Raw genomic sequence first — 13,578 nt, 5'->3', positions numbered from 1 at the left:
CCAGCTTGCAAAATCACAGGTAATACCAGCACCCAGGGATAAATTGACTCCTACAATACTAATGACTATAGAAAATAATTGCCTGGGTATGCTATGGGCGGCACAGTGGTTAGCACTGCTGCATCACAGTGCCAGGGACCCGGGTTCGATCCTAGGCTTGGGTCACTGTCTGTGTGGAGTTTGCACGTTCTCCCTGTATCTGCATGGGTTTCTTCCGGGTGCACCGGTTTCCTGCCACAGTCCAAAGAGGTGCGGGTTAGGTGGATTGGCTATGCTAAATTGCCCCTTTAGTGTCAGTGGAACTAGCGAGGGTAAATGCATGGAGTTATGGGGATGGGGCCTGGGTGGGATTGTGTTTGGTGCAGACTTGATGGGCCGAATGGCCTCCTTCTGCACTGTAAGGATTCTATCTATTTTTTCTAAGTGAAACATGCTGGAAAATGTGCACTGTTTGATCCTATGAGCTAGGGCTACCCTTGGCTTTGCACTGTACAACTGGCACTGCTTCTGATTTTGCAGCAGGCACTGGCAGTGTTTGATTCCCTTATGCCAGTGCATACTTGAACATTATTCCCAGTGACTGCTACTGAGATGTATGTTATTGCTTAAGCACTTTCGATAGTGGTTACTCAAGGTTCAGAGTGATGCATTGTATTGTAGTTGATGATGCCGACACATCTTGAGAACCTGAGTGTTTCTCACCGAGTGTTATGGAACCTTCCCTGCACCTGATTACTAATGCACTGATATCTTGAAGTATAAAGCCTGCTTCAAGGTCTGAAATTGGCCCCATGGCAATAGCCTGATCACTCGGGATGAGCGTCTGGATAAAAATAAACCTCCTTGATCCTTTGGACAGAGAGGAAAGGAACATTTCAATCCCTGTTATTTTTAACCTAGGAGAGGGGTCAGCAACGTGAAGTACCGTTTTACAAAACTTTGCCTAAAATAAATTAAAACTATTGGGAGCCGCAAGAGGAAAACGTGGCATTTTTAAGCCAATTACTTGGCAGATGGCCAAGTCGCTCTGGCAGAATGCACATATTAGTAAAATACAGGCACTCCACTATACTCATTTAATGGAAAACATGGTTTTCATTTTTTTTTTAAAAAAAAGCTTCTGTTGGAACGACTACGTAAGAAATGATGAAACTTGTTCTTCAAACCAAAGGGTTATCTGTAACCATGGTGTAGCTATCTGAAGCAGTTTTATGGGGAACAGTGATGCTTTTCATTAAAATAATAGTTTGAAACCATAAAATGCAACACAATGGGCAGAATTTTACCGACTTGTCCACCCGAGGTTCGTACGCTCCCACCCGAGGCTAACGGAGAAAGTCATTCTCTGCCAGCAAAATTCCAGCCCATGATTTCATCTCTTCCCCGCCCCCCCCCCCCCCACCCCCTTCAAAAAATATGAATTTTACTTTACTTGACTTAACTTTTGAAGGCATTTTCCCCATGTGTTAATGCAATGCGTTAGGTTGAAAAGGTTGGGAGTTGCGAGGGAGATGTTGGAGATGCATGTGGCTCTGAGCCATGGGTCCAGGAACTCACTGAGGCTTCTTCGACAGCACATTCCAAACCCGCCATCTCTACAAACTAGAAGAACAAAGGCAGCAGATGCATGGGAACACTGCCACCTGCAAGTTCCCTTCCATGCCATGCACCATTCTGAATTGCAACTATAATCGCAATTTCTTCAATGTCACCAACTCCATACTAAGATAATCAGTTGGCTGTTACGGCTGTATATGAAGAAAAAAAGAGGGTCAGGGTGGCACAGTGGTTAGCACTGCTGCCTCACAGCTCCAGGGACCCGGGTTCAATTCCAGCCTCGGGTGACTGTCTGTATGGAGTTTACCCGTTCTCCCCATGTCTGCGTGGGTTTCCTCCAAGTCCAAAGCTGTGCATGTTAGGTGGATTGACCGTGCTAAATTGACTATTAGTGTCAGGAGGACTAGTAGGGTAAATACGTAGGGTTATGGCGACAGGGCATGGGTGAACTTATTGTCAATGCCTTTCCCAACCTCAGGGCAGCCCAAAATGTCATACAGCAATGATATATTTTTGGGTAGTGACTGTTGTAACATAGGGAAACTTTGTCATTTGGCAGACACCAGTTGTAATACGATAATGACCAGATGACTGTTTTCGCAAAGTTGGTTGAGGGATAAATATTAACTAGGGCAGTCTTTTTAAAAATAAAACCCAGTAAACTATTTCCTTTTGGGCAAATGGAACGTCGTCAGAACAAATCCAGCCATTCATTAATGTAATGAATAAGTTTAGTTACAATTTTGTGGCCTCTTTTTACAGAATGTTGGTGTAACCAGCTCGGCCCAGCATTTATTATTTATCCTGAATTTCCCTTGAGAATGTGGTGGTGAGCCACGTTCTAAACCATTGCAGTCCATGTGGTGTAGGTGCACCCACAGTGCTGTTAGACAGGGAGTTTCAGGATTGTGACCCAGCGACAGTGAAGAAATTGCGATTATAGTTGCAATTCAGTATGGTGTATGGCATGGAAGGGAACTTGCAGGTGGCAGTGTTCCCATGCATCTGCTGCCTTTGTTCTTCTAGTTTGTAGAGGTGGCGGGTTTGGAATGTGCTGTCCAAGGAGCCTCAGTGAGTTCCTGCAGTGCATCTTGTAGATGGCATGCATTACTGTTGTTGTGCCTTGGTGTGGATGGCTTGCATGTTTAAGGATGGCTGCCAATCAAATTGGCTGCTTTGTCCTGGATGGTATTGAGTTCCTTGAGTGTTGTTGGAGCTGCACCTATCCAGGCAAGTGGGGCACGTTCCTGATTTCTACCTTGTACATGGTGACAGGCTTTAGGGAGTCAGGAGGTGAGTTACTTGCCACATAATTCCCAACCTTTAACCTGCTCTTGTAGCCACAGTATTGATATGGCTGGTTCAGTTCAGTTTCTGGTTGTTGGTAATCTCAAAGCTCTAAAAGAACATACATCTGAAGACACTGGGTAAATATCCCTCAGCAGGTATTGTATTTATGAAGGATATTGGACTTCCCTCATTAATTCGGAAGAACACATATTAACGTGATCACTGAACCTGCTCTCCAGTGTGAATAGTTTCAATGTCACTGTGGCAGGTTCATTTTCAAAATGTGCTGTGTAGGTGACCTCAAATCTCTTGGGATTGCTGCCAATATGTGTAGTCCTGGGCCACACCTGTTCGAACCTCCAGGCAATTTGGGCAGCTGATGAGAAGTGATACTCTTATTGTGGATAATATTTTGTTAATACTCGGATGTTAGTTTAATTCGTGATAATGTTTTTTTTAAAAAAAATGTATAGGAACCATTAACACAGGCCCATGGAGGACTGGTGGGACCAGTTCTTTGGATTCCATGTTGTAGAGCCAGCTCATTAAAAGAAATATATTAGTGTCTCTTAGAGTCATAGAGGTTTGCAGCATAGAAACAGGCCCTTCGGCCCAACTTGTCCATGCCACCCAGTTATTACCAATAAGCTAGTCCCAATTGCCCGCGTTTGGCCCATATCCCTCTATACCAATCTTACCCATGTAACTGTCTAAATGCTTTTTAAAAGACAAAATTGTACCCGCCTCTACTACTACCTATGGCAGCTCATTCCAGACACTCACCATCCTCTGCATGAAAACATTGCCCCTCTGGATCCTTTTGTATCTCTCCCCTCTCACCTTAAACTATGCCCTCTAGTTTTAGGCTCCCCTACCTTTGGGGAAAAAATGTTGACCATCTACCCTATCCATGCCCCTCATTATTTTTTTATAGACTTTTATAAGATCACCCCTAAGCTTCCTATGCTCCAGGGAAAAAAGTTCTAGTCTATCCAACCTCACCTTATAACTGAATGATGCCTTCCAGGTCAGTGTGTTGGAATCAGCCTTAAGTACAGAGTGGATGGGAAGCTCGTCAACCTGAGGAGACTTCAAGCTATTACCAAAGTGAAGGAGACTGTTCTGAGAAACTTCCTCTTTGTCGATAACTGCGCCCTGTATACTGGCTCAGAGTAAGAGTTTTAACAACAGGTTAAAGTCCAACAGGTTTATTTGGTAGCAAATACCATTAGCTTTCGGAGCGCTGCTCCTTCGTCAGATGGAGTGGAAATGTGCTCTCAAACAGTGCACAGAGACACAAAATCAAGTTACAGAATACTGATTAGAATGCGAATCCCTACAGCCAATCAGATCTTAAAGATACAGACAATGTGGGTGGAGGGAGCATTAAGCACAGGTTAAAGAGATGTGTATTGTCTCCAGACAGGACAGCCCGCAAGTCCAGGAGGCAAGCTGTGGGGGTTACTGATAATGTGACATAAATCCAACATCCCGGTTTAGGCCGTCCTCATGTGTGCGGAACTTGGCTATCAGTTTCTGCTCAGCGACTCTGCGCTGTCGTGTGTCGTGAAGGCCACCTTGGAGAATGCTTACCTGAAGATCAGAGGCTGAATGCCCGTGACTGCTGGAGTGCTCCCCCACAGGGAGAGAAGACTCGCGGGGAAAGACTGTAACGTACCGTTCCGTTTTTCTCAAGAGGAGGTCAAGTTTTGCCCCCCCTCTAGTCGGGCCATCCACATACTGAAATTAGAAATTCCCCACACAACAGGTTGGGAGAGCACCAGGGTCAGGGTTAGGTTTTCCAATAGCAGCAACTTGGAAAGTGTACCTGGGTGTCCTTAAAACTGTCCCATTGTAGAAAACCTGGAATGGTTGGAGCTAGGGCGTGGGTCAGAAGTCCTCTATTCATTGAAGCAGCTTTGGAGACCTTGTAAAGAAGTGTGGCCCTCATATGGGGATGGGGGGAGTGGGGGGCGGGGGAGAAAGGTGCTCTTCCCGAGAGTTGGTGCAGACTCGATGGGCCGCCTCCTGCACTGTTTGAAAAGAAGCATCAGAACCTAAAGGGAGATAGCTGAGTGGATACAGTTTCCCTTCTGAATCGTTTAGCTCACTCAAGATTTAGTTCAACTAGAACTAAAACCAATAAGGCAATGGGAGATATTTTGATGTTGTAAATCAGGAGGATTACGAAAGAAACAAGAGTTGCACTGAAAAAAAACTAACGCAGCAACTTGCCCACTTGTCTGGCTTTTACTTTGACTTTACTTTGGGTGCAGTTCAATGTGCTTGAAACCCACCTCCTCAGAATTCATTTACTCCGATGGCTTCTTGGATTTGCAATGTCACATGCTGGAGCTTCTTCGTTTACTGCATCTACTGTTTCTGTCTCTGGCACTCTTCTATGTCTCTGTAGATCCTATGAAACTCTGGCTTTTTAATCTCTTTTGACAGTCAGATCATATGTTCAGAGTCACTCCAGCCTGCTGGTTGACTCAGTGATCAGTGTCTAGTCTGATCTAACTGAGACCGTGCAATGATAAGGCACTTAACAGAAAAGTGTTAAAACCCCTATTCCTTTGACTGGTGAGAACTGGTTTGAGTTAGTTTTACTTGGTTCTCTGGTAACCTCACACACCATGGAACAAGAGTTCATGATTCCTCTTGATCTTCTTGACACATGCAGCATGAAACTTGCAACTGAAAGTGTTAGTGAATTCCTCAGACATTTACTTAATCAAAATATATATAACTCAATCAAAGGTTTAGGATTAGTTTGCAGAGGAATGTGACTGATGTAAGGTCAAATCAACTCCTTTAGCTAATGCATTAGTATTGGAATAAAAATAGAGTAAAACTCCTCCTAATTGCCCTCAAAGCTACCTATACCCCTGTGTCTCAAACCTGGTAGAAAGGAAAGGTTCAAGGTGGTTATCAAGGTATATGTACCCATACATTAATTGGTTAATGGCTTCTCAACCTTGTCCCTTGCCTGAGGTGTGGTGACCTCAGATTAGATCACCACCAGTCAGATCTCTCTCAAAGAGGGGAGGGTAGAGGACTGTGACTAGTGGCGTTCCTCAGGGATCAGTGCTGGGACCTTTGCTGTTTGTAATATATATATAAATGATTTGGAGGAAAATATAACTGGTTTGATTAGTAAGTTTGCTAATCCGCAAATCCACACAAAGGTTGGTGGATTTGCAGATAGCGATGAGGACCATCAGAGGATGCAGCAGGATATAGATCAGTTGGAGGCTTGGGCGGAGAGATGGCAGATGGAGTTTAATCCAGACAAATGTGAGGTAATGCATTTTGGAAGGTTTAATATAGATAGGAAATATACAGTAAATGGCAGAACCCTTAAAGAGTATTGATAGGCAAAGGGATCTGGGTGTACACGTACACAGGTCACAAAGTGGCAATGCAGGTGGAGAAGGTAGTCAAGAAGGCATACGACATGCTTGCCTTCATCGGCCAGGGTATTGAGTTTAAAAATTGGCAAGTCATGTTGACGCTTTATAGAACCTTAGTGAGGCCGCACTTGGAATATAGTGTTCAATTCTGGTCGCCACACTACCAGAAGGATGTGGAGGCTTTGGAGGGGGTACAGAAAAGATTTACCAGGATGTTGCCTGGTATGGAGGGCATTAGCTATGAGGAGAGGTTGGAGAAACTTGGTTTGTTCTCACTGGAACGACGGAGGTTGAGGGGCGACTTGATAGAGGTCTACAAGATTATGAGGGGCATGGACAGAGTGGATAGTCAGAAGCTTTTTCCCCGGGTGGAAGAGTCAATTACTAGGGGGCACAGGTTTAAGGTATGAGGGGCAAGATTTAAAGGAGATGTATGAGGCAGATCTTTTACACAGAGTAGTGGGTGCCTGGAGCCCGTTGCCGGGGGAGGTAGTGGAAGCGGATACAGTAGTGACTTTTAAGGGGCGTCTTGACAAATACATGAATAGAATGGGAATAGAGGGATATGGTCCCCAGAAGGGTAGGGGGTTTTAGTTCAGTCGGGCAGCATGGTCGGTGCAGGCTTGGAGGGCCTGTTCCTGTGCTGTAATTTTCTTTGTTCACCCTGTGGTCCTCTGGCACTTGGGCAATTTTCTTCATAATATATCCAAAAAGTACTTTACTCAGCTTGGTGCAGTAGCATACGTGGTGAACACTGTCTATGCTTCCCAAAGAACACAGTTAATATCCTCCTTTTATGTGGAAAGATCTTTCACTTCAGATACTTCTAATACTAATCAGTTTGTTCCCCGCTGAAGTCCTTTGCTAAATGGCAGCTTCAGAAAGCAGTCTGAATCTCAAATTTCATATCTTTGCGTGGTTTTCTGCAGCCCTAGTTTAACAATCTCCGATCAAGAATAAATCATTTCAGGAGAAAATGCTCATCATGTACCATCTACACGGCACACTAAGAACTCACCAAGGTTCCTTAGGCAGCACCTTCCAAACCCACGACTGCTGCCATCTAGAAGGACAAGAGCAGCAGATGCCTGGCACACCAAGTCACTCACCATCCTGACTTGGAAATAAGTTGCTGTTCCTTTACAGTCGCTGGGTCAAAATCTTAGAATTCCCTCCTTAACAGCACTGTGGGTGTACCTACACCTCAGAGACTGTAACAGTTCAAGAAGGCAGCTCACCACCACCACCTGAAGAACGACTAGGGATGGACAATAAATGCTAGCCTAGCCAGCGACACTCACATCACATAAAATGAACACAAAAAAGTTTTACCATCATCTCAAAGTGAAAAATAATAGCAAACTGTGTGTGCAGGCTGAAATATTGCTCAGTTATTTACACGTGGATAATACAGAAGTTACATAAATAGTAGCATGGTACAAAACAGCGGAAAACTTAAAACAGAACTAGACGCAGACCACAAAAATTATGCACATCTTTTTCCCAGGAAGTTGCTCCTTGGAGTCTGTTTCTACGAAAGATGCAAGTTTTAGTAATCCTTACACCACACCTAAAGACTGCAAGAGAGCTGATCTAACTGATAGACTTTAAAGGGTTTGAAGACTGTTGCCAGTCGCTCATGATCTGAGGTCTGTGATGCAAGGATAGTTGGATGGAATACCAGAATGCAATTATTAAGTTTCATTTTAATTGATTTTTGAATCAACTTTCAGTCATTGGCATATCTCCTATCCCCTTTAAATGATGTCCCGTTTTGGCGTTAACTCTTTAAGTAAACCCATACAAAATGCAGAAGATGTCAGTATTTGTTCCAGACACCAAGACTGCAATGATTATTATCCAGCAAGCTACTATTTCACAACAATAACAAAGTACTGGATAAACTCAGCAGATCTGACAGCATCTGTGGAGAAAGAAACAGAGTTAACATTTCAAGTCCAGTGTGACTCTTTCTGAACTGAGATTTTTCAGCACTTCCTGTTATTATTTCAGATCCGCAATATTTTTCTTCAATATTTTGTTTCAAAATATTGTCTGGCCTTGATGGGAAGTTCAGTTGTTAAATCTTTAGCACTGTCCAAATTCATTGGTGTTTATCTTCCAATTCCTTGGATTTGAATCTTGCATTTAAACAAGGTTATTGCCAAGTTATTTAGACCTAAAATCTAAATTTGTCAGCTTGCTTGCTCATATTACATGCTGATTGAGCTCCCTTGTTTGACATGAAGATGGAACAGTTGTCAAGTCAACTACTGACTAAGGTTAAGACAATAAGAAATAGGAGCAGGAGAATGCCGTTCAGTCCCTTGAGCTTGCTTGGCCATTCAATAGGATCGTGGCTGATCTGACATTCCTCACATCCACTTTCCTGATCTTATCTGAGTCTAGTCTACCTCAGGAAATAATGAGTGTAAAAGCAAACCCCCAAGCCTCTTCCTTTTGTATTGAAAATACAATCCGTATGTGGATGACCCGACGAAAGAGGGGGCAAGACTTTTTTTAAATATTCATTCGTGGGACATGGTCGTCGCTGGCTGGCCAGCATTTATTGCCCATCCCTAGTTGCCCTTGCGAAGGTGGTGGTGAGCTGCCGCCTTGAGACGCTGCAGTCCGTATTCTGTGGGTTGACCCACAATACTGTTAAGGAGGGAATTCCAGGATTTTGACCCAGTGACTGTGAAGGAACGGCGATATATTTCCAAGTCAGGATGGTGAGTGGCTTGGAGGGGAACTTGCAGGTGGTGGTGTTCCCATGTATCTGCTGCCCTTGTCCTTCTAGATGGAAGTGGTCATGGGTTTGGAAGGTGCTGTCTAAGGATCTTTGGTGAATTGCTGCAGTGCATCTTGTAGATAGTACACACTGCTGCTACTGAGCGTCGGTGGTGGAGGGATTGACTGTTTGTAGATGTGGTGCCAATCAAGTGGGCTGCTTTGTCCTGAATGGTGTCAAGCTTCCTGAGTGTTGTTGGAGCTGCACCCGTCTAGGCAAGTGGGGAGTATTCCATCACGCTCCTGACTTGTGCCTTGTAGATGGTGGATAGGCTCCAGGAATCAGGAGCTGAGTTACTCACCACAGTATTCCTAGTCTCTGACCTGCCACTGTTTCTGTGGTGAGTCCAGTTGCGTTTCTGGTCAATGGTAACCCCAAGGATGTTGGCAGTGGGGGATTCAGTGATGGCAACACCATTGAATGTCAAAGGGCAGTGATTAGAGTGTCTCTTATTGGTGATGATCATTGCCTGGCATTTGTGTGGCGTGAATGTTACTTGCTACTTGTCAACCCAAGCCTGGAAATTGTCCAGATCTTGACCTCCTCCTTGGGAAAGACGGAAGGGCAGGTTACAGAAGTGTTAGAGTACCAGTGACCATAATGGGTGTGTAAAGGCCATGGGGTTCTGGGTTTTCCCAGCCCCGTTGGAGACGAGACACAAGGCGGCCTGAAAATCATCTTTGACACCAAAGTCGCTGACCCAGCATGATGTCTGCAGTCAGCCACGTTATAATCTGCATAAGGCATCTGAAGATTGAGAGCCCCCTCCCCATGGGTTGAGACTTGTTGAGCTGCTGCTAAATTTAAATGTCTGCAGCAACTTGAAGTGGCCACCATGACCACCTACTGCAGTCAACAAAAGTCAAGAGGGAAAAGATGTCTGACTGGGCGGCAGTGGTTAGCACTGCTGCGGCAGTGGTTAGCACTGCTGCCTCAGTGCCAGAGACCCTGACCTCGGGTCACTGTGTGGAGTTTGCGCATTTTCCCCCCATGTTTGCGTGGGTTTCCTCCCACACTCCAAAGATGTGCGGGTAAGTTGATTGGCCATGCTAAGTTGCCCCTTAGTGTCAGTGGGAATAGCAGGGTAAATATGTGGGGCTACGGGGATAGAGCCTGGGTGGGATTGTTGTCAGTGAGCTGAATGGCCTCCTTCTGCACTGTAGGGATCCTATGATTCTTCTATGACTGGTGTGCAGAAGGGAGAGAGAATTTCTGGGTTCACACGCAGCCAACAGAAGTGCTATTCCAAGAATTTGAGTAGAGAATATAGATTGTCTTTGATTCCTGCAGAAGGAGAACTGTCTGGGAAGTGAAAGTAAATGGCCAGGACAGTGACAGCCAGCCAGAAATTTAGTTTTGTTTTCAAGCCAAGTAAGACAAAAGAAACCAGGCACCCTTTCCATGAATATATTGGACTAAGCATCTCTGTCATTTGCTCTGCCTTTCAAGTCTCTTTCTCTCTCCATGTCGCGCCTCCTTTGCCTACAGGTCATGTTACGATATCACTATTGGGCAAGGCGAAGAGGTAGGCCCCAAGAACTACATTGGCTGTTCTATTCATCAGTGAGGCAGCACGCTAGCCTTGATTCTTTTATCTTTCACCTCAATTATAACTAGACTTATTGACCCCACCTGGCTTGCATGGAATACAATTGTTGCACATTCCTTTAAATGCACCCATTACAGGCATCATTTTGAGTGTCAACGAATGTCACTTAATACAAAAGACAGTTCTCACTTAGTGCGTCTTTTAAAAAATCTAACAGCCAATAATACTTGAGAGCTGTGACAGAGTATGTTCAACCAAATCTAAGTATGAGGCCAAAGTGATTGTATCCTGTGGAGCGATGTCACGGAATACATCTGAGACCAAGAGGGAATGTGGCATGCGAAAGGGCATGATTGTTTCCTGCTTTGTTTCCATCTCATCATATTGTTACCCTTGGTAACTCTCAGCAGACTCATGGGAATCTCCAGTTGCTTTCTTTCAGCTGTAAGCACCATCTGAATGGTGCTCACCGAGAAACTATAATAACCCTCTTCCTCTTCCCTCCTCCATGTCTACCTAGGGAAGGCTATGTAATCTGTCCCTCCCAGTGCTTCACACCACTAATTCTTACTGTATACAAATCAGACAGTAACTCAGCGATGCCCAAACCACGGAGCTGGAGAATGAACAGGAGCAGGATGTTGGTTTGTGCGTTGGCCAATGTGCCATAGGTTAGCGGCTTAGCTCGAGAACTGACACATGGGTCTTGAAGAGCACTGGAAAATTAATTTACATCACTGTAGTTTTCATTACAGAGCCTGTGGTCTGATGGAATATATATTTCAATATTCATACTTCTGGCATAGAAAAGCAAAATACTGCAGATGTTCAAAATCTGAAATAAAAAAACAAAATGCTGGAAATAGCAGAATCATAGAATTCTACATTGCAGAAGGAGGCCATTTGGTACATCGAGTCTGCACCAACCACAATCCCACCCAGGCCCGATTCCCCACAACCCCATGTATTTACCCTAGCTAGTCCCCCTGACACTAAGGGGCAATTTAGCATGGCCAATCCACCTAACCCACACATCTTTGGACTGTGGGAGGAAACCGGAGCACCCGGAGGAAACACACGCAGACATAGAGAGAATGTGCGAACTCCACACAGACAGTGACCTGAGGCCGGGAATCGAACATGGGTCCCTGGCGCCGTGAGGCAGCAGTGCTAACCACTGTGCCGCCCAGGAAGGAGTGAAACACACATTTTAGGTCGCTCTCTGTCCCAGAATGTTGTTTGAGCCAAGTATTTTCAGTCTTTTCTATATTTGATTTTATAGTAGAAGTCTTCATGCCAGAATGAAGATGACTATCTTTTCTGCTCTGCCAAAGACTTGGAGCTGGGCTTGTTGACTTGTTTCAGTATAGGAACAAAAGTTCCCCTTTTCCCAAGATTAATGCCAAATGGAACCAGAACCCAGTCCATCAGCATTGCAGGAATGGGAACAGATGATGGTGCTTTCTCTCAACATGCTTGCATGTGTAGAAGAAAGCAACCAAGGACTGGTTTCCCATTCAGCAGAAGGATCATAGTCTGCATTGGTCTATCTAGGATCTTATCTGTTTGGATCCTAGGAAGGACAGTCTCAGTCCCAGAGAGGATATTTCAGTACCAGAATACTACTTTTGCAACCAGCCGCTTCATGCGCACTCACCACTGAACTAGCAGCTGAAAGAAGCATTCATCGTATACTGACAGAGGGGAAGCATGGCTCTAAGAAATAATTTGACAACACGTACTTTAGTTTCTAATTTATAATTATGGTGGTAATAAAGCTGAGTGCGCAGGTATTGTTCTTGCTAATGTTTGTAAGCAATTTGATGGAGCTTGGTGAATTGTCAATGGATAACTTATTGGTGACTTATTGACATAATTACCATGGAAGGGTCAAGACGCAAACAGGATTACTAATGCAGTGTCCAAATGTGGAAGTATGGAGAAGGTCTCCTCCACAAATGTTACAGATGTTTCCTGCAAGTTGACCTCTATTGTTTTGTCTTGATGTTGCTCATTGGCAGTTTAAGGCCTCTCTGCAAGGGAAGTATATGCACCATACAGTATTTTTAAAAAAATGATTCCAGAGACTCTAGTGGACTCTCATTTGTCGTCTTTCATTCGTTCAATCTGGCCATGCCAACAAACCTGTGGTGTGCTTAAATGATCCTCTGTCCCTTTGACACCATTGATACTATATTCTTTCACACAACTCTTTGGAACCTTGATTTTTTTAAAAAACGCTTCACTTAAAACTACCTTTTTAAAAGTCATCTCATCCTTTTTAACCGAGCTTGCGTCATCTCTTCGAACTATCCAACTTGGCTAGATGTTCTGTTCCTTTATTTATCTTTTCTCTCACTCCTGAAAGTGTCATGAGATTATTTCAATGCTAATGGACTCCACATTAGTATAATGTGAGTATGCTCCAAGCTCCCCAACATTGGACTCGTGGAGTTCTAACTGCCATATTTTGAGCTGCATTTGCCATAAATAGGGAGATTTGTTTTTCCAGAATATGCCAAAGACTATTTGTGAAAATGGCAGGCTTGGGACAGTTCTCTAACTAAATTTATATGTAGTTAAATAACCGAGAAGCATGTTGGGAATCGAAAAGAGAGACTTGTGTTCTGAATATCGCTGCCTCCTGATACAATTCCCTTTGACCAGTTGTCAAGAGAGGCGGATAGATTCTAAAATAAATAGAACATAGAATCACTACAATGCAGAAGGAGGCCATTCGGCCCATCAAGTCTGCACGAACAACAATTCCACCCAGGCCCTATCTCTCTAACTGCACATAATTCCCCCTGGTCCTAAGGGGCAATTTAGTATGGCCAATCTACCGAACCTGCACATCTTTGGACTATAGGAGGAAACCCATGCAGACATGGGGAGAACGTGCAAACAGTCACCTGAGGCCGCAATCGAACCTGAGTCCCTGGCGTTGTGAGGCAGCAGTGCTAACCCCTGTGCTCCTT

General features: G+C 44.4%; 1 protein-coding gene across 1 annotated transcript in view; it reads left to right on the top strand.

Moving 5' to 3' along the window:
• The window catches only part of LOC144479862 (beta-galactosidase-1-like protein 2), a 75,274-nt gene that overhangs the window by 11,764 nt on the left and 49,932 nt on the right, over nucleotides 1-13,578 (top strand). The gene's annotated exons all lie outside the window — the stretch shown is intronic.

Source organism: Mustelus asterias, chromosome 27 (assembly GCF_964213995.1).
Source record: "Mustelus asterias chromosome 27, sMusAst1.hap1.1, whole genome shotgun sequence".
Taxonomy (NCBI): Eukaryota; Metazoa; Chordata; class Chondrichthyes; order Carcharhiniformes; family Triakidae; genus Mustelus; species Mustelus asterias.
The sequence above is the reverse complement of the archived record's forward strand: the minus strand, read 5'-3'. Positions and strand labels throughout refer to the sequence as shown.